Here is a 16,065-nt window from a genome sequence, read left to right as displayed (position 1 = left end):
AGGAAACCCTATACCATTTCAGACAAATGGCTGTCCAGTCTCTTCTTAAAAACTTTCAGTGTTGGAGCATTCACTGCTTCTGGAGGCAGGTTGTTCCACTGGTTAATTGTTCTCACTGTCAGGAAGTTTCTCCTTAGTTCTAGATTGCTTCTCTCTTTGGTTAGTTTCCACCCATTGCTTCTTTTACCATATGTATGTTAAAATTATTGGAAACATTTCAGGATCTAAAGATAGGTAAACAACTGAGAGTTTGTTTTTACACTCCAAGCAGAAATACGTTTGATGGTGTTAAAACACCAAACTTTTATGAGAGAGCTGAAGTCAATCATTTTTTTTCGTTGTTGTTACCTCCACCCCAGTGTGAAGAAAGAGGTTAAAGATGTCTTGGAAAGAGGCCGCATCAAAAGATTTCTTGGCTAGATAAAATAACTTTGATCTATGGGTCTATCCTGCCAAGATGTACGTTCTTCTTTGCTGATCTGAAAGATTGCACATAACATTTTTAGACAGGATGCTTTTATAATCATTTTCTTCTGGGCAAGGAGTCACCAGAGAATTATGGGCCTTTGTAAGATGTAGCATTATATCAGGGCTGGGGTTAAGAATTATTTCCATCACAAGGTGTTACCATGTTTAGCAACTGTTTTTGCCAGCTGTGGCCTTAAAGGAATTTGCCCATGGGCGCAATTTCAATTAAGTTCTTTAAAAACTCACTTAAGACATAACATGGAGTATGCTATATGTGAATTAAATAATCTTAAATCTGTTCCGAGTCTTTGGTTTTGTTTTTTTTAAGAAAAGCAAGTCAGACTCTTTTTTTATATTCACAGTAAACTCTTCCTTCTGCAGGTGGTTTCTCTATCTCTCAACGAGCTTGATGCAAACAAGATTATGAGATGCTTTTCTCAGTTGTCATAAATGAATAGCAAGGATTTCTTTAGAAAATGATGAGTTGGCTATTATAAATTATACTATTACGATGGTGGAAACGGTTTATCAATTTTTGCCTTCCGGAAAGGTATCAAAATCTGGTTTTGCCAGTTGGCTTGGGGACCCAAGGGGGGGGGGCGCTCACCACTGGAAGGGGTTGATAGGGGTAACAGGGATAGGCAACCTTGGCTCTTTTATGACTTGTGGACTTCAACTCCCAGTATTTCTGAGCCAGCTATGCTGGCTCAGGAATTCTGGGAATTGAAGTCCACGAGTCATAAAAGAGCCAAGGTTGCCTATCCCTGGGTTAGAAGGTCTCCTCCTCATGCCGTCCATCTCCTTGATTCTAGTTTCATGCCGTCCATCTCCTTGATTCTAGTTTCATGCCATCCATCTCCTTGATTCTAGTCCATCTCCTTGATTCTAGTCATAAAAGAGCCAAGGTTGCCTATCCCTGGGTTAGAAGTCTCCTCCTCATGCCGTCCATCTCCTTGATTCTAGTTTCATGCCGTCCATCTCCTTGATTCTAGTTTCATGCCATCCATCTCCTTGATTCTAGTCCATCTCCTTGATTCTAGTCATAAAAGAGCCAAGGTTGCCTATCCCTGGGTTAGAAGGTCTCCTCCTCATGCCGTCCATCTCCTTGATTCTAGTTTCATGCCGTCCATCTCCTTGATTCTAGTTTCATGCCATCCATCTCCTTGATTCTAGTCCATCTCCTTGATTCTAGTCATAAAAGAGCCAAGGTTGCCTATCCCTGGGTTAGAAGGTCTCCTCCTCATGCCGTCCATCTCCTTGATTCTAGTTTCATGCCGTCCATCTCCTTGATTCTAGTTTCATGCCATCCATCTCCTTGATTCTAGTCCATCTCCTTGATTCTAGTCATAAAAGAGCCAAGGTTGCCTATCCCTGGGTTAGAAAGTCTCCTCCTCATGCCGTCCATCTCCTTGATTCTAGTCCATCTCCTTAATTCTAGTTTCATGCCATCCATCTCCTCGATTCTAGTCCATCTCCTTGATTCTAGTCATAAAAGAGCCAAGGTTGCCTATCCCTGGGTTAGAAGGTTTCCTCCTCATGCCGTCCATCTCCTTGATTCTAGTTTTATTCTAGATGCCGTCCATCTCCTTGATTCTAGTATATAGCTGTTTAAAATTTTAGTTGTTTTTATATTTATATTTTTATATTTGTAAGCAACTCAGAGTGGCCTTGTAGGTGAAAGGGGCAGCATATAAAATAAATAAATAACGATAGGGCTTTCTCTTTGTATTAATGACCCTTTAAATGGACTTTTCCAATCTGCTATCTACAGAATTCTAGTAACAGAATTTTCAACGTATCTGGAAGACAGCATCTTAGGGAAGCCTATTTTAAGCAAATCAGTTGAGGAACGCAGTAGCACTCAAAAATCATAAATTTAGCTTTTAAAAGAGCACATCATATTATAATGGAATTATACAGTGATGTGCAATGGTTAAATTTAAACTAATGCAGGCAGTTTTATAGCTATGTTATGAACAGTAACTCAGACTTTGTTGTAGCTTAACTGCTTTTGCTAGTAGTTAATTTCCATAACAATTTGAATTGCATTCATCCATTAATAACAAAAATCATATTTTTATTTTATGGAGTGCTATTTAAGTAAGAATATTAGGATGCAGGATATAGCATTTTTAAGGAGACTGACTGCCCTATGAATATATTCAGATTTCATGAAAAGGACAGCTGCCTCAAAGTAATATCATAGAGGCAGGTTGTGAGCTGCAGTGTTGTTTTGACTACTGTACTTAACAGCAGAGTGAGCAATCTGTTATCCTCAAAGTATGGTCAGATGGCCACTCCCATTGTTGCCTAGGCTCTCTGGAAATGATGTTGTGGGGTCCAACTACATCTATAGGGGAGTGTGTTATATGATCCCAATCTATAGATCTTTATTATTTATTAACCCATAATGCATTTGTTTGCATACATCCGTAATTTATAAAGCAACAAAACATATCTGAAGTTGCGACTGTCTGTTCTCCAAGGGCTCATGATTTCGACCCAGTATCTTCTTTAGCTTTTATTTATTTTTTGTTTGTTTTTTTCCTAGTAACACTTGTCTAAATTTATCTCCGGCTTTGTTTCTATAACAACTCTATAGTTTTATTTTCTATCTTCTGAAGAACCTGCGTATTCAGTTTCAGGCACCTACAACTACACCTGGATGTTATTTTAAAAAGATAGAATCATGATTGCTTGAGTCTTAGGCTTTCAGACACTCCTGAAGGCAACCCAAACATCAGAATACAAGCTGGAGCTTAATCACCCTGTCTGCATTTCCTCTTAGCTGCTATTTTTAGGACTCTAATCCTGCAGAGTTGATACCTTTGGTATTTTTTTCTTTCTCTTTTTCACTCTCAGATCTGAAGTTTTCAAAAATGTGTATATTTTAAAAAAATCTTCCAGATTGAAGAAGCCCTACTTTCAGTTGTACTTTAACATAGTTCTTCTGGCTAACATGGTTTCTTTGCTTTTCCAAAACTAAATATCTTTACTTAGGGGTAAGCTCTATGAAAAATGCTGATGTTAAATAAATAAACCACAGTTGGGTCGGGCTGTCCATTTAGCATAATCTATTTAAGGTTTTGGTACTAATCACAGACTTTTCCAAAAGCATTTTGATAATGAATGATCCATTTTAAACAGAAGAAGTTACACAAACTGTTTAATAAAGTCAATGTTTAAAGTCCCTGTGTCTAGTAAGCTGCTTGGTTTGACCTATTCAGCCCAAACATCAGGTTACATATTAACATTTCTTTTAGGCAGCCAAAACATTTTAATAGTTAAACTAAAAGTAGTTATAAAAATATTCAAATTATTTTAGTAAACTATCATTAATTGGTAATTAAAGTACTTTTTTATTACTAGCTGTTGGTAAATTACTCTATCCAAGATGTTAGTATTAAATAACATAATTAAGCAAAGGAACTAAGACAGGTGTAGTTTAATTCAACAGCAACATAAGTGGAAGTTTTAAAGTTAAGGTTTGTTTTTCTCCATTGTGGCTACATGAATGAAACGTTACTGTACATCTTGTATCAGTATAGTACATACATTACTGTGTAGCCTGGTGTAACACTGAATCTTAAGAAAGTTGCACATAAAGGCTTAAATGATGAAAAAGAAAAATGGTTAGCCAAGAACATGATGGGACCAAATGACTTATTAAACAGAGAAAAATTTGTTACCTTTAATAGAGTTTCAAAGATTCAGAAAAACCAACAGAAATAATTAAGTTTGGTAATGAAGAATTGGTCTGATCTGGAATGTTATTGTTTTCCATAGTCTGTACAACAGTATTGAGAATGAGTCCAGTAATTTAGCATCTAAAAAACTAGAAGCATATTGATAATTCTGAAAACTGATAGGACCCTTCACTTGATACGGTTGACAAGCAACATAAGGAACTAGAAAAAAAGCTGTTATCTAGGACTTACATATGTATTCCTTCTTATAAAACTGTCCTGCATGGAAAAAAGCAGCAAATAACAAAATAGGTTCTAAATGTAAGACACCTCCCAATTGACTTATTTTGAATGAGCAAAGATTTGTTTTATGATGCAGAAGTTTAAAATAGTCTGCTCCCTTAGTGGTACCAGCCAATAACTAATGTGCCATTTAGCTATAATGGAGTTTTAGCTATAATATTTACTGGGCAGTTTCCTAATATTCCATATTTACATTTTAACTCTCTTTCTGATTACTGTTAGATAACCAGAGATTTCATGCGGATCAGCAACAAGCAAATGGAAGATGAATGACTTGCTAGGTGCCATCTCCATTTGTGCTTCCTGTTTCAATGCTAAAAATACAGGTAGTCCTCAACTTACAACCACAACTGAGCCCAAAATTTCTGTTGTTAAGTGAGTTTTACCCCATTTTATGACCTTTCTTGCCACAGTTTTTAAGTGAATCACTGCAGTTGTTAAGTTAGTAACATGGTTGTTAAGTGAATCTGGCTTTCCCCATTGGCTTTGCTTGTCAGAAGGTCACAAAAGGTGGTCACATGACCCTGGGACACTGCAGCCATCATAAATATGAGTCAGTCACCAAGCTTCCGAATTTTGATCACGTGACCATGGGGATGCTACAACGGTTGTAAGGGTGAAAAACGGTCATAAGTGGCTATTTTCAGTGGCTCTTGCAACTCTGAACAGTCACTGAATGAACTGTTGTAAGTTGAGGACTACCTGTTATGAGTTTCTTTACAGAGCTATGGTCTTTCAGAAGTTGTAATCAAGGATGCTCCAATGTAAAGAATGTGAACAAACCAGGTATGTTTTATTTCCTGGGGGAGTCTGATGGACACGGATCAAGGAACACACTCTAGAGAGTTATCATCGTCTTAATGGTTTATCCCATTTGTTTGAATTTGCATTGTAGTGATTACGTTGGAACTTGTCCCTTTGAACTCCTAAGCATGTCCTCCAGAACTGCCAGAGGACCTGGCCTCCTTCCAGTTGACAACCTCGAAATTAATTTCCTAATGAACAACTGGTTACAAGTTGCCTAAGAGTCATTTATTCATCGTGATACGTTTTTAAAGGGGTTTTCTTTATTAAAAAAAAGGAGGATTAGTTTGAAAGCTCTAGTGGGATATCATATAATAGCAGGGAGGATATGATGGAAGCCTAGTAAAATGAATCAAAATCAGCACAGCCCAATCCTGGGATTTAAGTATTTATTACCTCACTGTAAGCAAATGAGGAAGCCTTTTGAAATGTTTTCCACTCAAATACTGAAGTTAACACTGGATTAAACTGTCATTCTCTCTGATACCCTTGTATCCCTAGTTCCTGTATGGGACTATTTATTCAGTCATTTCTTTGCATAGCACCAAGACTTAAAAAACATGCATTCATTATTCATAAAACCTGGATATGAAGGATTACTGTTTAAGTTAATTGTATAAAACTTTAAATCAAATCTCAATTTTAAGAATTTTTGCTAAAAAATCTCGCCCATAATCTGGGCGGATTAGTTATAAAATCAGAGAAGGCTGGACTTCTACCTGGTGTTTTTTAAACAGCAAACCTGGCTTTGCTGAGCAGATTTGAGTTTCTGGCAAGGGGAGAAAAATCCCCTACTTTCCTACTGCCAAGGTAAAGCCCTAATCCAAACTGAAAGAGTCACTTCTGAAAAAATGAATCTTGCACTTTGGGACCACCTACATGATTAACATAATAAGGAATTTGTCTCCCTATTTTTTTTATTTTTAATATGTTTTAAATGCCTGAATTTGGACAGAGAGGTTTGCACTGAAATATTATAACTGGCCGTGGGATGTCCTGGCAGGTAAATCAGAAGGAATGAAGCAATGGAAGACTTACTTATGCAATGGAAGAAAAGAGAGAATTGGTGCATATGAAGGAGCTAGAGGAATAAAGCAGACTACATACCACTATTGGAAATCTGTAAGAAAAATCTGCAGTCCAAACAAGACATTGGTGGGAAAGAAAATATTCAAGCCTCAGTGGGAATTAATTTCCCCAAAGAAGTGAACTTTTTCCTTAAAGCAAGCAAAATTAAAAACCCACAGAACCTTTGGAGCTTTGCTAAGATGAAAGGAAATATTTGGAAATAATATGTATGTGTTAGTGTAGAAAACAAGGTTGGGAGGGTTGTGTTTGGGAAAAACAGCTCTCTAGACTTATCGCAAGACAAAAAAAGACATCATTTGAGCTAATGGTGACAATGTTGTTGACTGATAGTTGAAAGAAAAATAAAATGGAAAAACAAGGGTGAGTGTGGGAGGGAAAATTTGAGTTGAGTGCACTCCTGATAATTACCTGAGTGGGTTTGTATTGTTTTCTTGACAATAATATGGATATGGTTTGTCCTTGCTGCCTTTCAAAATCCCCCCCCCCACTTCCCTATCTTGTCTACAGTCTTCCATCTAAGCTCTAAGTGCTGTAGTTCTAGCCTGTTTTTGTTAGTCTACTGTTTTTAAGTTCAGCCAAGGTGAGTTAGAAAATGGTGTAAAAGGATTAGAACATCCACTCCCAACTGACCACATTTGTTAGAAATCTCAACTGTTCCAGCTTAACTTCAGACACCAGTCTGGGAAAAGCTGATTTAGAAAATTGCTATTTCTGTCTGTACCAATACTTGGCAACTCTTGTTCCTTTTTGCTAAAAGGTTTATGGTCAAATTAACTGCTGAGGTGGGGGGCTGCTAAGCCTCCTATAATGCTTTGTCTTTCTCCACTTACCTTCACAATTAAAACTTGGAAAAAGATGCCCAGACATCAGTTTCAGTGTTATAAAAAACAAGCTGAAGAAAAAAAAAAGAACTTAAGAAATGAAATGCACGCCATGCTTCTCAGCTTCTAGCACATATGAAAGAAGTGCCTAGATTTTGTGATTAATAAATTGTTGAAAAATAAGCCCTCTGTGGCAATCAGTGCTTAATAATCACAAGGAAGATGTGCAAGTGCAGTGTATTTTGTTTAATGTTTATAATCTCAGTGTGAAAGTACCATGTCGGGATCAATCAGCCTGCATCTTGCAAAATGGCTAGTCAAACACAACACAGTAACCAGGTGTGTGCTGGCTTACGGAGATTCTGTTAACTTATTCTTTTTGCAGCTTGCCCACGGCTGAACAAACGGGAAGGTTTGCCTTGTTGCTGGCAAGTCATTCAGTTAATCTGTCAGGGCAACTTTCATTCTGCTTAAGAGGTTGTGAGATGTCAGATTTGTGTTATTCTTCACCTCCATTCCCATCTCCCATTCGGGATATAGGGCTGCTTTTAATAATCATTCCAAGTTCTGCAAGCCTCGGCACGGATGATCCATATAGTTTTCTGATACTGCTGGAAAAACAAAACAACTTGAGTTAGTATGTATTACAGATAGTCCTCAACTTAAAACAGTTCATTTAGTGAGCATTCAAAGCTACAACAGCACTGAAAAAAGTGACCTATAACCATTTTTCATACTTAACCACCATTGCACCATCCCCATGATCACATGATTAAAATTCAGACGCCTGGCAACTGACTCATATTTATGACGGCCGCAATGTACAGGTAGCCTGAAATAGACTTGTAGAACTTTGGAAGTCTATCCTGGCTCCTGACTATTTGCACCTGACAGCTGCTAAATCATCCCTCCATTCATATGGAGCAATTATACATCTCTGCCCTGGGCCAATGAAGTGATGCTGTTGTGATTTTTCATTTTTACCTCTGAAATCTGATAGTTGGTGCATAATATGAGGGGTCCTCAGGACTTGGGGCTCCTGCTTGAAGAACAGCAGGTGGAAACCATGACCAGGAGGGTCTCTGTGCAGATCTATCTTGTGTGCCAATTGTGCCTGTTCCAGGATTGGGAGGAGACCTGCCTCTCTATCCTCATCCTTGCTTTTCCATGTTGTTTCATTGTCAGGAAAAAAAAAAAGCCACCCTTGAGGTCCATCAGAAGGAAGAGGAAAACTGTATCAAGATTGCTTTTTCTCTGTAACGTACCCTGGACAGAAGTTAAAATGGTCTTCTGCAGAAGACCAGCTCAAAGCTATTGTGGAGAAAGGCTAATTCCAACCCTACGTGGCTCCTGTGTGTGTGGAAGGCACCACCACGTATGTTCTCTTCAAGCCCTGTTTTTCTTTTCTGGTTGACTCATCTTTTCTTTAATCCTCTGGCTTTACTGCCTCTGCCACTGCCATTACCACTGAGTCACTTGAACATCTTTGTGCAATCTAATCCTTATTTTCCAGTAAGGGTTTGCAAAACACGTTGAGTGTGAAGTATTACGAAACATCTCCTCTCAAATGCAAAACTGCTATTCTGAGAGTAAAATGAGCAGTTTCAGGTTTGAAATGCTTCAATAGTAGCCCGTTTCCTTTTCAGAACGGCAGCCGTGCGCTCGATGGTGCAAAAGTCACATTCAAAAAAAGTTTCGAAATGAAGCCGTTCTGCCCCCCCCCCATTCTGCATTCAGCCGCAGCCTGCAGCTCCCAAATCCCAAATCCCTTGTTACCTGTCTTTGGATCTCTTTCCAACTGTTTGCCTGTCACTGATTAATGTTTAATCCCATGCTTCTTAGGGATGCTAATCCAAACAAGTGAACAATTTCCCCTTGTCTTTCAAGTGTTGGTCTACAGAATAAGCGGTTGAAATGCCACAAAGCAAGGCAGCCGGAAGTTTTACCACACAAATAAATTGCTTTATAGATGACTGAATAGTAGTAGGGATTGTAAAAATAAATGTGTATGAATCACTCATAGTTATTGCATCAGAATCCAGTGGTCACATTGTTTTTTATTTTTTTAGTTAAATGAATAATGAAGGATCAAAGTGGTTTAAATGAGCTTTATTTGCTGAAGTCCATGCATTTTGAAAACAAATGAACACATACAAGGTGACTACAGGTAATCCTCGATTTACGACCACAATTGAGCCCAAAATTTCTGTTGCTAAGTGAAAATATTTTAAGTGAATTTTGCCCCATTTTACACCCTTGTTAAATGAATCACCGCAACTGTTAAGGTAATAACTCAATTGTTAAGTGAATCTTGCTTCCCTATTGACTTTGCTTGTAAGAAGGTCACAAAAGACCCCAGGACACTGCAACAGTCATAAATATAAATCAATTATGAAGCATCTGAATTTTGATCACATGATTATAGAAATACTGCAATGGTCATAAGTGTGAAAAATGGTTATAAGTTATTTTTTTCAGTGCTGTTGTAACTTTGAACAGCCACTAAATGAACTGTTGTAAATTGAGGACTATCTGCGTACAGTATGTCCCAGTCAGTAATACCTGTTCTATTTTTTTCCAGCTGAAAAATTCCAGTTGAAAACATTTCTAGAAATTTTTTGGTTCTAGAATATTATCACTACATACGTAGAGGCATGCATAAAATGTTGACATACTGTATAAAGATGTTAAGTATAACATAAGATTTTCAGACCTCATCACCATCTGATCACCTTTGTCTTACCTAAAAAAGTATTCAAAAGCCAGTGTTCATTTGTTTCCGTCTTTCAGTTTATTTGTACACTATGTATAGGAATAAAAACTACAGAGGATTTACAAGATGTCCTTGTGTCAGATCAAATATTGTTTTGGGAAGGAAGCATCACCAGAATTGAAGTTAATAAGTGAATCGTTGTATCTTTTGTTTTCTTTTCCTTTAATTGCCTGTTTCAGAGTTCCTATTACTGCTCAAGAGAAATTTATTTCTATACCTCTCTCAGGATAATGTTATCTTCTGATTGAGTGATTTGTGGCACTGGTTTATGTTACTATAATTTGATTGGCTTTTATTACATTACACTCTGCTTTTAAATTATCTTACTGTGTAATGAAACGTTGGTATCAAATCTAGGATGGGAGGGAGAGGGGAAGCTTATGCCTCGTAAATGTGTTAGTTTACCTTATGCCACAAAGCTTTTTACTGTGCTTGTCCCCTAGTTAAATTCCATTGCTGATGCAAGTTCATATCTTCATCCCACTTAGTATAAAATGATTGACTATTTGGGATGAGCATCTGAAGGAAGAAGGCTCAGATTTTTGTTAATAGCACCTAACCATAAAAAGGTGAAGACAGAAATATCTGAGGAATACTTCCTGCCGATATTAGAATTGTGAATCAAATGAATACAGGTAGTCCTCAATTTATAACCATTTGTTTAGTGACTGTTCGAAGTTACAACACCACTGAAAAAAGTGACTTATGACCATTTTTCACATGACCGTTGCAGCATCCCCATGATTAAAATTTAGATGCTTGGCAACTGGTTCATATTTATGATGGTCGCAGTGTCCCTGGGGGGGTCATGTAATCACTTTTTGCGACCTTCTGACAAGCACAGTCAATGGGGAAGCCAGATTTACTTAACAACCATGTCACCAAATTAACAACCGCAGTGATTCACTTAACAACTGTGGCAGGAAAGGTTGTAAAATGGGGCAGAACTCACTTAACAACTGTTTCACTTAGCAACATAAATTTTGGGCTCAGTTGTCATACGTTGAGTACTGCCTGCACTAGGCTTGACCAAATTATTAATTTCAGATTTCCAACTGAACTATAATGACTTTAACCCTGTCAATTTTCAACTATCTCTAACATTTTCCATTTCTCAAATACAGCCTTGTGTTTTTAAAGAGCTCAGCTTCTATATTTGAAATGCAAAAAACCAAAACAAAACAATTTGGTCCTCTTGGGATTCAGGTCAGATATGTTTTCTTGCTAAGCTATTATCATTTGGTTAGGAAAATAACGACAATGAACACAAGAATCTGCAGTGGAATGAAATATGCATTATTGTCCAGCTCTGTGTTATTTTCTTTTTCTTCCCACAAATCTGAGATTAGTAATGCTGACTCTCTGCAGACTTGGTAGAGCAAAATGCTTCTTGTTTGTGAAAAGAAATGGTAAAAATTGTTGGTGGAAATTAGATCATCCTCCTGCAGGTCGAGGGCTTGCTTTATTAGAGCTACCAGTGATTGATGAGAAAAGTGACCTTGAAGTAATGCTAAACATTATTTCACAAGGAAAGTGTCAACCCACAGTGTGTATCTGCTGTAAAAAAGGCCAACACCATATTAAGGATAATAAGAAATACAACTGAAAATAAGAGATGCCAGTATCATATGCCCTTACATAAGTCAATGGTGTGGATCACATCTGACATATTATGTGCAGTCTAGGTCACCATGCCTCAAAAAGAATATAATGGAGCTATGGAAGGCTCAGAAGAGGGCAATTCACATGATTGAGGGGCTGCAACATCTTCGTTATGAAAAAAAAGGTTGCAACATTGGGGCTTTTTAGTTTGGAGGCAAACGAGAGGACATGATTAAGATGTACATAATAATGTATTGGGTGGACAAAGTGGACAAACAAAATCTATTTTTCCTTTCCTAAAATACTAGAATCAGAGGTTACCCAGTAAAACTGAACCTTGGAAGAATTAGGATAGACAAAAGGAGGTATATATATATTTTTTAATACAACCACACAATTCAACTTTCAAATTTGCTAACACGGGATGTGGTGCTGGCTACAGGCTTGGCTGGCACCCAAAAAGAGTTGTATCAATTTATAGTAGTCTTGGGGATGAATGACATCTAGTTTTGATGGCAAAGTGACTGCCCCTAAAGGCCATCTACTGCTGAAGTTGTCCTTCTTATGTAATTGGCCACTGTGAAAACAGACTCCTGGTCTAGATGGATCAGGGTGTTGCGTATATTCTTTGCTTATATTCTGATATATGAACCCCGGATGTTTACCAGCAGCAGCATGGAATTCAGTAGCAAAATGCATAGCCATCCAGTTTTGGTCACCACGATGTAAAAAAGATGTTGAGACTCTAGAAAGAGTGCAGAGAAGAGCAACAAAGATGATCAGGGGACTGGAGTCTAAAACATATAAGGAACAGTTATAGGAACTGGGCATGGCAAGTCTAGTGAAGAGAAGGACCAGGAGAGACATGACAGCAGTGTTTCAATATCTCAGGGGTTGCCACAAAGAAGAGGGAGTCAAGCTATTCTCCAAAGCACCTGAAGGCAGGAAAAGAAGCAATGGATGGAAATTAGTCAAGGAGAGAAGCAACCTAGAACTAAGGAGAAACTTCCTGACAGTTAGAACAATTAATCAGTGGAACAACCTGCTTCCAGAAGCAGTGAATGCTCCAACACTGGAATTTTTAAAGAAGAGATTGGACAACCATTTGTCTGAAATGGTATAGGGTATCCTGCCTAAAAAAAATGTTGCATTAGAAGACCTCCAAGATCCCTTCCAACTCTGTTATTCTATTCTAAGTCAGGCATGAAAACAACCAGATCCACGTGTCTAGAGTTCAATTAGCTACTTTATTGTTCTATGCCTATTATACATAGGAATCTCCTCAGATTGGCAGATTCACCCAAGAAAGAATACTTAAAGCTCAAGGGCATTCGGGGTATGTTTGTGTCAGACCTTGCCCTCTTCTGTTTACATAATGAGTCCATGCAAATTCCCAATTTGATCCCTCCTCTCAACTGGGATGGCTGCTCTCCCAAGATTTTATATAATTAATGTGCCATCTTTCCAGACCATTGTGAGAAACTACAATTGTATTCCTGGTTCTGAAACTTCTTACTAATTGGTATTTGCCCAAAGATGCTAAATATCCTAGGCCAGGGGTAGGCAACCTTGGCTCTTTCATGACTCGTGGACTTCAAGTCCCAGAATTCCTGAGCCAGCCATGCTGAGGGAAAAGGGAGAGATTTCCATGCTGATCCATGCTGGCTCAGGAATTCTGGGAGTTGAAGTCCACGAGTCATAAAAGAGCCAAGATTGCCTGTCCCTGTCATAGGCCAACATGGCATTTTATGATTTTGATTATCCCCTTGTATGTGGATAAATGTATCTATTCAGAGTTATGTTTTGATAATTATAGGTAGTCCTTGACCACAATTGAGCTCAAAATTTCTATTGCTAAGAGAGACAGTTGTTAAATATTTTTTTCCCCATTTTATGACCTTTCTTTCTACAGCTGTTAAGTGAATCACTACACTTGTTAAGGTAGTAGCATGGTTGTTAAGTGAATCTGGCTTCCCCATTGACTTTGCTTATCAGCATGTTGCATGACATGACCCTGGGATGTTGCAACTGACATTAAGTTGCCAAATATCTGAATTTTGATTATGTGACCCTGGGGATGCTGCAATGGTCCTAAGTGTGAAAAACAACCATAACTCACTTTTTTCAATGCCATTGTAACTTTGAATGGTCACTAAATTTATTCTTATAAGTTGGGAACTACCTGTACTTGTTTCCAGTTCTCATGAAAAGTGGAAAAGGTTTTGGGCTAACTCTCGTTTGAAGACTGACTGCAAAAGATGATGCTTTTTTCCCCCTTGGCATGTTGAAATGCAGCTGAATGTTTTAATTCACTGTACTGTTTTTCTGAGGCTGGGATGGAGAGCTTTTGGCTTCTCCTCACTGCTTTTTTTTCATTCAGATGTTGTGTGCAGCCAAAGTTTTATACCCTGTTCTATTATTTTCTACCACTCTCTTCATGTAAGCCAGACAGTTTCTCTCAGTCTGCTTGACAACCTTGTATGTGGAAATGATTCTCTCCTTGGAGCTGAAGAGATTAGCTTTCAGGTCAATCTAATTCATCCCTGGCATTATATCCTCAGTCCTCTGCCTTCATCTATCCTTATGGATGACCTTTTAGAACTATGTAATTAGAATTCAGGAAACAAAATCTTTGGCTCAGACACCAGATGTGAAGCTAGGAACAAAAACAACTACGTTCATAAGGCACTTGGCAATTGACGAAGAAAACAAATTTAGCACAGATGTGCCACCCATTTTTCTGGATTATGTTGTGGATGATTTTGGTCTGCTTTTAGCTGCAATGATTAAAAGTAGGATTCCTCCCAGCCTTGAAAAAAGCAGATCTTCCTGCTTCTTCTCAAAGGGCCCTCGGAGTAACAAAACAAGAGCCAATACACTTTGAAACCTGTACAGCAGCTTCTTAAGCACTTAGTTTGCCTCTTTCATGTTAACCCAAGTGTGAAAAGTGCTCTTCGGCAACAGATCTCTTCTACTACGTGTGTAAGTGGGAGTGAACCCCTTTCTGTCTCTGAGAGTGAACAAGTGTGATTTTGTAATCGGTCGCTGCGGAAGTCAGCCTGGGAAGTTCACAGGAAGAGAAGAGGAATCATATCTTTAATGGAGTTCTGAAATCTCTCAGCCACAAGAGATTATGCACCTGGCAGGTGTGGCTTAACATACTGAGTGAAAAAAAAGCTGTTTTTGCTCTCATAAGTGGGGAAACTTTCTGTCCAAGATCTGTCATTAAAATTGGATCTTGAGGCAAAGTCCACCATGCCAGATGATCATCCACGAAGCAGAAGATGATGAGGTACCAGGCCTCGCTTCAGTTCAGGAACTTATATTCCTCTTGATGGGCATTGTTTGGTTCTTTTGGTTTTAAACTACATTTGAAATGAATCACTCCCACTGTTAAGTGAACCAAGCAATTGTTAAGTGAACTGGACTTCCTTCAGTGACTTTGCTTGTCAGAAGCCAGCTGGGAAGATTACAGATGGTGATCACAAGTTCCCAGCACATTACAACTGTCATAAACACATGCAGTTGCCCAAATTTTGATTGTGTCATGATGAAGATGCTGCAATGGTCGCAAGCGTGAAAACTGGTCATAAGTCACATTTGTACCTTTGATGGTCACTAAACAAATGGTTATAAGGACTCCCTGTATTTTCTGCAGCAGAATGTGTTTCCGAAGAGGAGGAGGACCCCCTGTGAACTCACTAAATCTAAGATCCCCCCAGTCCATAACTGCACCATTACAACTTCTCCCCTCTGTCACGTTCTGGGTCTGACTGGATCTAGGTCTCTTCTGATGTGAGCAGAGGAGGCACTTTGATGCCATTTTCACCAACCACATTGTGCCCGGCAGCAGTGGCACATTGTGAAAACTGGCATCCCAATGTCTTAGCCTATGACTTTAACAGAATAACAGAGTTGGAAGGGACTTTGGACGTCTTCTAGTCCAGAATTCCCCAACCTTTCTGGATTGGTGGCCCTGAGGGAAAGTGAGAAGCAGAGAAATATATGCAAATGGACGAGCACACGGCACCAGTGCTAGCACCCATGGGCATTTGCAAGCAGGGCCTGCGTACCCACAGCAGTGCTAGTGCCCGTATGCATGCAGAAACAGGCCATTAGTGCCTACAGGCTGGCGGCAGCGTTAGTGTCCCGAGCATGTGCAAACGGGGCTGCTAACATCAGTGCGGCGGCACTAGTGTGAGTGGGGAGGTTGTGTGCACATGTGTGTACACTCGCCAGCCATTCCTGCGGTCCAGTACCGGGCCGCAGCCCACAGGTTGGGGATCCCTGTTCTTGTCCAACTTCCTGCTCAAATAGGGGACCCTATACCACAGGTCGGCAACCTGCGGCTCCGGAGCCGCATGCGGCTCTTTGAGCCTTCCCATGCGGCTCCCAGCCTCCTCTGCCTTTGCAGAGAGAGACAGAGACAGAGAGAGGAATTGCGCTTCTCTCTCTCTCTCTCTCTCTCTCTCTCTCTCTCTCTCTCTCTCTCTCTGTGTGTGTGTGTGTGTGTGTGTGT

Source organism: Crotalus tigris, unplaced genomic scaffold (assembly GCF_016545835.1).
Source record: "Crotalus tigris isolate CLP2741 ecotype Arizona unplaced genomic scaffold, ASM1654583v1 scf7180000024337.5909745, whole genome shotgun sequence".
NCBI lineage: Eukaryota > Metazoa > Chordata > Lepidosauria > Squamata > Viperidae > Crotalus > Crotalus tigris.
This window is presented reverse-complemented; position numbering follows the sequence as displayed.